Source organism: Nomia melanderi, unplaced genomic scaffold (genome assembly GCF_051020985.1).
Source record: "Nomia melanderi isolate GNS246 unplaced genomic scaffold, iyNomMela1 scaffold0064, whole genome shotgun sequence".
Taxonomy (NCBI): domain Eukaryota; kingdom Metazoa; phylum Arthropoda; class Insecta; order Hymenoptera; family Halictidae; genus Nomia; species Nomia melanderi.
This window is the reverse complement of record NW_027475179.1, coordinates 205,001-212,500: the sequence shown is the minus strand read 5'-3', so window position 1 is coordinate 212,500 and position 7,500 is coordinate 205,001. Positions and strand designations below refer to the sequence as shown.

Here is a 7,500-nt window from a genome sequence, read left to right as displayed (position 1 = left end):
GATAATATAAAAAGGAGCGAAAGATACATACATATATATATATATAAGTGTACGAGTTCAATTTCTGCACACACTCGATACACAAGAGAAATAATATTATATATACAGAGGAGGAAGGAGCGATAAACGTGCAACAACGCTTCCTCGTGAAAAATACTTGAACGATCATGCACAGAGAGGTATCTCGATACCTGCTCTGCTGTATGACTAGACGGCTTACGCGCGGAGAGTTCATCTCCCGTCCGTCGGAAATTTCGAACGGCTTACGCGCGGAGAAATACACTTCTCCCGTCCGTCGAAATTTTTTTTTTTTACTTTGAACAAGGCGCATAGAGCCCGCCGAACCACGATTTCCGTGCGTCTTACATCTTTCGACGATGGGACGATCCACGCGAAGAGTTGTTTCGTGCTCGCGCGAGGTGCGATAGCGTCGATTCGCTTTTCTGTACGGGGAGAAATAGAACGATGAGTTGACTTATCGGGTCTTCGTTGGAATTACCGTCGCTGGCATTGTAAACTCCAGATGACCTTGTGATTCCTTCGTCGGGCACTGGTAAAGGGTGGCGATGATTCGTTCTATAATAGAAATACCCGTCGTAGCGATTCGGCCGAGACACCCGCCACGAAACACTCTCTCGTCGTGGAATCCCCGCGTCGGAGAGTAAAACGCGCGAAGGCTTACTATGAGAGAAGAAATAGTATATGCCGGTGGTTCGCGTGTGTAGGCTCTATACGAAATTGCGATTCAAGAGAGTAGGAAAAGACGCGATGAACCACGATTTCCGTGCGTCTTACGTCTCTCGACGATGGGACGATCCACGCGAAGAGTTGTTACGTGCTCGCGCGAGGTGCGATAGCGTCGATTCGCTTTTCTGTACGGGGAGAAATAGAACGATGAGCTGACTTATCGGGTCTTCGTTGGAATTACCGTCGCTGGCATTGTAAACTCCAGATGACCTTGTGATTCCTTCGTCGGGCACTGGTAAAGGGTGGCGATGATTCGTTCTATAATAGAAATACCCGTCGTAGCGTTTCGGCCTAGTCACCCGCCACGAAACACTCTCTCGTCGTGGAATCCCCGCGTCGGAGAGTAAAACGCCGAAGGCTTACTTATGAAACTTACGTCTCTCGACGATGGGACGATCCACGCGAAGAGTTGTTACGTGCACGCGTATGGTGCGATTGCGTCGATTCGCTTTTCTGTACGGGGAGCAATAGAACGTTGAGTTGACTTATCGGGTCTTCGTTGGAATTACCGTCGCTGGCATTGTAAACTCCAGATGACCTTGTGATTCCTTCGTCGGGCACTGGTAAAGGGTGGCGATGATGCGTTCTATAATAGAAATACCCGTCGTAGCGTTTCTTCCGAGTCAACCCGCTCACGAAACACTCTCTCGTCGTGGAATCCCCGCGTCGGAGAGTAAAACGCGAATTCATAGTATGGAAACTTACGTCTCTCGACGATGGGACGATCCACGCGAAGAGTTGTTACGTGCACGCGTATGGTGCGATTGCGTCGATTCGCTTTTCTGTACGGGGAGAAATAGAACGTTGAGTTGACTTATCGGGTCTTCGTTGGAATTACCGTCGCTGGCATTGTAAACTCCAGATGACCTTGTGATTCCTTCGTCGGGCACTGGTAAAGGGTGGCGATGATGCGTTCTATAATAGAAATACCCGTCGTAGCGTTTCTTCCGAGTCAACCCGCTCACGAAACTCTCTCTCGTCGTGGAATCCCCGCGTCGGAGAGTAAAACGCGAATTAATACTATGAAAACTTATGTCTCTCGACGATGGGACGATCCACGCGAAGAGTTGTTTACGTGCACGCGTATGGTGCGATTGCGTCGATTCGCTTTTCTGTACGGGGAGAAATAGAACGTTGAGTTGACTTATCGGGTCTTCGTTGGAATTACCGTCGCTGGCATTGTAAACTCCAGATGACCTTGTGATTCCTTCGTCGGGCACTGGTAAAGGGTGGCGATGATGCGTTCTATAATAGAAATACCCGTCGTAGCGTTTCTTCCGAGTCAACCCGCTCACGAAACTCTCTCTCTCGTCGTGGAATCCCCGCGTCGGAGAGTAAAACGCCGAAGGCTTACTATGAAACTTACGTCTCTCGACGATGGGACGATCCACGCGAAGAGTTGTTACGTGCACGCGTATGGTGCGATTGCGTCGATTCGCTTTTCTGTACGGGGAGTAATAGAACGTTGAGTTGACTTATCGGGTCTTCGTTGGAATTACCGTCGCTGGCATTGTAAACTCCAGATGACCTTGTGATTCCTTCGTCGGGCACTGGTAAAGGGTGGCGATGATGCGTTCTATAATAGAAATACCCGTCGTAGCGTTTCTTCCGAGTCAACCCGCTCACGAAACTCTCTCTCGTCGTGGAATCCCCGCGTCGGAGAGTAAAACGCGAATTCATAGTATGGAAACTTACGTCTCTCGACGATGGGACGATCCACGCGAAGAGTTGTTACGTGCACGCGTATGGTGCGATTGCGTCGATTCGCTTTTCTGTACGGGGAGCAATAGAACGTTGAGTTGACTTATCGGGTCTTCGTTGGAATTACCGTCGCTGGCATTGTAAACTCCAGATGACCTTGTGATTCCTTCGTCGGGCACTGGTAAAGGGTGGCGATGATGCGTTCTATAATAGAAATACCCGTCGTAGCGTTTCTTCCGAGTCAACCCGCTCACGAAACTCTCTCTCGTCGTGGAATCCCCGCGTCGGAGAGTAAAACGCGAATTCATAGTATGGAAACTTACGTCTCTCGACGATGGGACGATCCACGCGAAGAGTTGTTACGTGCACGCGTATGGTGCGATTGCGTCGATTCGCTTTTCTGTACGGGGAGCAATAGAACGTTGAGTTGACTTATCGGGTCTTCGTTGGAATTACCGTCGCTGGCATTGTAAACTCCAGATGACCTTGTGATTCCTTCGTCGGGCACTGGTAAAGGGTGGCGATGATGCGTTCTATAATAGAAATACCCGTCGTAGCGTTTCTTCCGAGTCAACCCGCTCACGAAACTCTCTCTCGTCGTGGAATCCCCGCGTCGGAGGGTAAAACGCGATATATAATAGTATATGCCAGTGGTTCGCGCGCGTCGTCTCTGAGATACGCGGTCGACAGAGTTCCGAAAACACGTGATGTGCCACGATTTCCGTGCGTCTTACATCTTTCGACGATGGGACGATCCACGCGAAGAGAACGTTCGTGCTTGCGTGAGGTGCAACAGCGTCGATTCGCTTTTCTGTACGGGGAGAAATAGAACGTTGAGTTGACTTATCGGGTCTTCGTTGGAATTACCGTCGCTGGCATTGTGAACTCCAGATGACCTTGTGATTCCTTCGTCGGGCACTGGTAAAGGGTGGCGATGATTCGTTCTATAATAGAAATACCCGTCGTAGCGATTCGGCCGAGTCACCCGCCACGAAACTCTCTCTCGTCGTGGAATCCCCATGTCGGAGAGTAAAACGCGAAGGCTAACTATATATAAGAAATATATAGTATTATTTATGCCTGTGGTTCTCCGTTTGCCCTACTCTCAGATACGCGACTCGGAGAGTTACGAATAATCGTGATGGACCACGATTTCTGTACGTCTTACATCTTTCGACGATGGGACGATCCACGCGAAGAGATCATTCCTGCTTGCGTGAGGTGCGATAGCGCCGATTCGCTTTTCTGTACGGGGAGAAATAGAACGATGAGTTGACTTATCGGGTCTTCGTTGGAATTACCGTCGCTGGCATTGTAAACTCCAGATGACCTTGTGATTCCTTCGTCGGGCACTGGTAAAGGGTGGCGATGATTCGTTCTATAATAGAAATACCCGTCGTAGCGATTCGGCCGTGTCACCCGCCACGAAAATCTCTCTCGTCGTGGAATCCCCGCGTCGTAGAGTAAACGCGAAGGCTTGCTATAGAAGACTATAGTTTATACGCCTGTGGTTCACCGGTTGCCTGCTCTCCGGGGTACGCGATCGCGCAGGAGTTACGGAAGAACTTGATGGGCCACGATCTCCAAGCGGCTATATCTTTCGACGATGGGACGATTCACGCGAAGAGAACGTTCGTGCATGCGTGAGGTGCGATAGCGTTGATTCGCTTGTCTGTACGGGGAGAAATAGAACGATGAGTTGACTTATCGGGTCTTCGTTGGAATTACCGTCGCTGGCATTGTAAACTCCAGATGACCTTGTGATTCCTTCGTCGGGCACTGGTAAAGGGTGGCGATGATTCGTTCTATAATAGAAATACCCGTCGTAGCGATTCGGCCGAGTCACCCGCCACGAAACTGTCTCTCTTTCGTCGTGGAAACCCCGCGTCGGAGAGTAAAACGCGCGAAGGCTGTGACTGTAACATATATATATACAGTATACAATGCCTGTGGTTTTTGCGCGTGTCGGCTCTTCGGTATACGCGATCGGCCAGAGTTACGGAGGGACGGTGAAGCGCACGAGAAATTGAAACGGCCGCACGATTGGAACCGAGCAACCGTCGAACATTGTTTCGCGACGTTTCCATAATGCGTTTTCGTTTCGCTCGCATACCGCTTCTTTTCCCCTAGTCTCTGAGACGCGTTTTCGAGCCGTTCTTCTACTATCGATTCTCGTAGAGAGAAGGGACCGGGTAGTCTGGAAGTGGAACCCGCATCTTGCGTGTACCGTACACGGAATTGAGAGGACCGGCCGTGAAGCTCGTTTTAAAGCCGTGCGTCTGACACCCAACTCTTGCGCGCCAATTTCGCGGCAAGAGATAATATGGGACGAATGACCGGCAAAGAGCCAGCTGTGAAGTCTGTTTTTTTAATCGAATCCGTGGACGTGTGTATGCCGTAGCGTCGCTCGTCGTGTTCGTTCATGGTCGTTCCGAGAGAAAGAACGAAAGCGGTAACGAAGGGACCGGCCGTGAAGCTCGTTTTAAAGCCGCGCGTCTGACACCCAACTCTTGCGCGCCAATTTCGCGGCAAGAGATAACATGGGACGAATGACCGGCAAAGAGCCAGCTGTGAAGTCTTTTTTCATTATTTGCTTTCAATCGATCGATCGGTACGATTCGTGCAACGTTTCGCGCGATGCGACGCGAAAACATGCGCGCAACAATAGATGCGTCTGATCGGAAGAACGCGAGGGTCGACTGCACGCGATGGATTCAGTATCGGGTAGGATACAAAATATATCCCCGTCGTTTCCACGCGTGCGAGTCTTCTGCGTCTTTCGCGGGTTTTTGAATGCACTATACGCCCGGAACGTCGAGAAATATATACATATTACTTGAACGTTTTTCGTCTCGAAAGGCTTCGGTGTCGTCTCCAAGGCGACGCCTGAATCTCCTTCGCGCGCTGGTCGGAGATTCAGGTATCAACTTTTATCTTCTCTTTGAAAGAAGAGAGATATTAGGTCGAACAAATGAGAATAAAATTATATATGTGAAATATAAAATTTATACGATTACCCTGAACGGTGGATCACTTGGCTCGTGGGTCGATGAAGAACGCAGCTAATTGCGCGTCAACGTGTGAACTGCAGGACACATGAACATCGACATTTCGAACGCACATTGCGGTCCACGGATACAATTCCTGGACCACGCCTGGCTGAGGGTCGTTTACGTACCATACACTGCTTGCGTAGCTCTGTCAAATCCCCGCCGTCGTTCACCTCTTCGGATCGAACGTTTTTTTACCGAAGGGCGCAAAGAACGTTTCTGAGTCGGGTTAAGAGAAGGATGCTACGTACGAGCGAACGATGGGTGTCTCGTCGGCGTTTGTCGCGGACACGCGAAAATTCTGTGAATTTCACGGACAGTGTACGTTCTAGTTGTTGCAAAACGATCGGAATCGTTTGTATGGACTCGCGTGAGTGTTCGCGGCGTCGTGCGTCGTTCAATTACGACCGCCCGCGGATACCGCTCCACTGCGATATGGATCTGAGCGACAACTTTTTCGGCTGTTCGTGAGATGAACGGTTTCGTGTGTTTAGAAAAATTTTTTTTCCCGCGCTCCCGACGTCACCTGAAATGATGCGTCAGAGGTGAAAGAAAATATTAAGAAGTCGAGAGAGAGAGAGACTACACACGTTTTATTCATATTTTGTATACCGTGCGTGAGACGGATGTGCACGACACGTCGTATGTCGGTATATTACCGACTGGCCCCAGGGAGATTGTTTTCTTCCTCTCTTACGAATGAGATGTACGTTTCGGAGGATCGTCGTTACCGAAACACACGGCAAAACGAGACTTCTCGCAGCAGAACCTTTATACACAATACACATCGACTCTTTTTACCCCGAGAGAGAGAGAAAAGGTGTATTTCTTTTTTTTATTTTTCGAATTCGACGCACGAACGCTTTGACGACTGGAGAAAAACACGGTGTGTGTTAAAATCGTGCGGGACGAGCATGCGTATTCGTAACGGGTCGAATAGTTCTTATTCCCCGTCGTCGCGTGTCCTCGCTGGACCACCACCGTGCGCTTCCGCCACGTTCAGTTGAATTTCGAAATATATATATATAAAAAGAATCACCATATACTCTCTTTCGGGAGGTGTATTTTTATCGGTTTCTGCTATAGAGAAGAGACGGAGATCGTGTTGTGAGGTGTAACGTTTCTGTATCCCCGTTTCGGAGGATCGTCGTTATCGGCGGAACACACGTCAAAACGAGACTTCTCGCAGAACCTTTATACACAATACACATCGACTCTTTTACCCCGAGAGAGAGAAAAGGTGTTTTTCTTTTTTTTTTATTTTTCGAATTCGACGCACGAACGCTTTGACGACTGGAGAAAAACACGGTGTGTGTTAAAATCGTGCGGGACGAGCATGCGTATTCGTAACGGGTCGAATAGTTCTTATTCCCCGTCGTCGCGTGTCCTCGCTGGACCACCACCGTGCGCTTCCGCCACGTTCAGTTGTATTTCGAAATATATATATATATATAAAAAGAATCACCATATACTCTCTTTCGGGAGGTGTATTTTTATCGGTTTCTGCTATAGAGAAGAGACGGACGATCGTGTGTGACACCACGTGGTAACGTTTCCGTATCCCCGTAAAATACGTTTATCTTTTCTCGTAGAAAAGAGAGAGGAAGAGGCAGGAGCTCCTCTTTGGCGAGGCTTTCGAACGTCGCGTCCCGTCCGCCGGAATATAATGATATAAATATATAACCGCCGCCGACTTTGTGCGAAAGCGTTGAAACGAACGCGTCGGTCGCCCCATGGTGTGTGTTTGTCGTGTCTTCTTTTCCTCTTCTGCACTTCTCTTCACTGTCGATCGCGAGACCGCGCGAGATCCGCTTCGGTCGTCCAGTCCCCGAAAATTCTTCTCGGACGGGCGTTAAAGTTAACCGGAGCGCGAGATCGTCTAGCGAGAGTCTTTTTCGCGATCGAGTAAAATGTGATAGAAGAAGGAGAAGAGTGTAAAAAGAGAATATAGACACGCGACGCAGCAGAGACCACTGGTGAGGCGCATAAGACGCGTTCGCGA

The 7,500-nt window shown here is 49.4% G+C and overlaps 1 non-coding gene across 1 annotated transcript; it reads left to right on the top strand.

The window, feature by feature from the left end:
* The first annotated feature begins 5,462 nt into the window (after nt 1-5,462).
* On the top strand, nt 5,463-5,617 carry LOC143175348 (5.8S ribosomal RNA). Its single transcript, XR_013000163.1, has one exon. It is a non-coding gene; the product is annotated as a 5.8S ribosomal RNA (ribosomal RNA).
* Nucleotides 5,618-7,500: the final 1,883 nt, after the last annotated feature.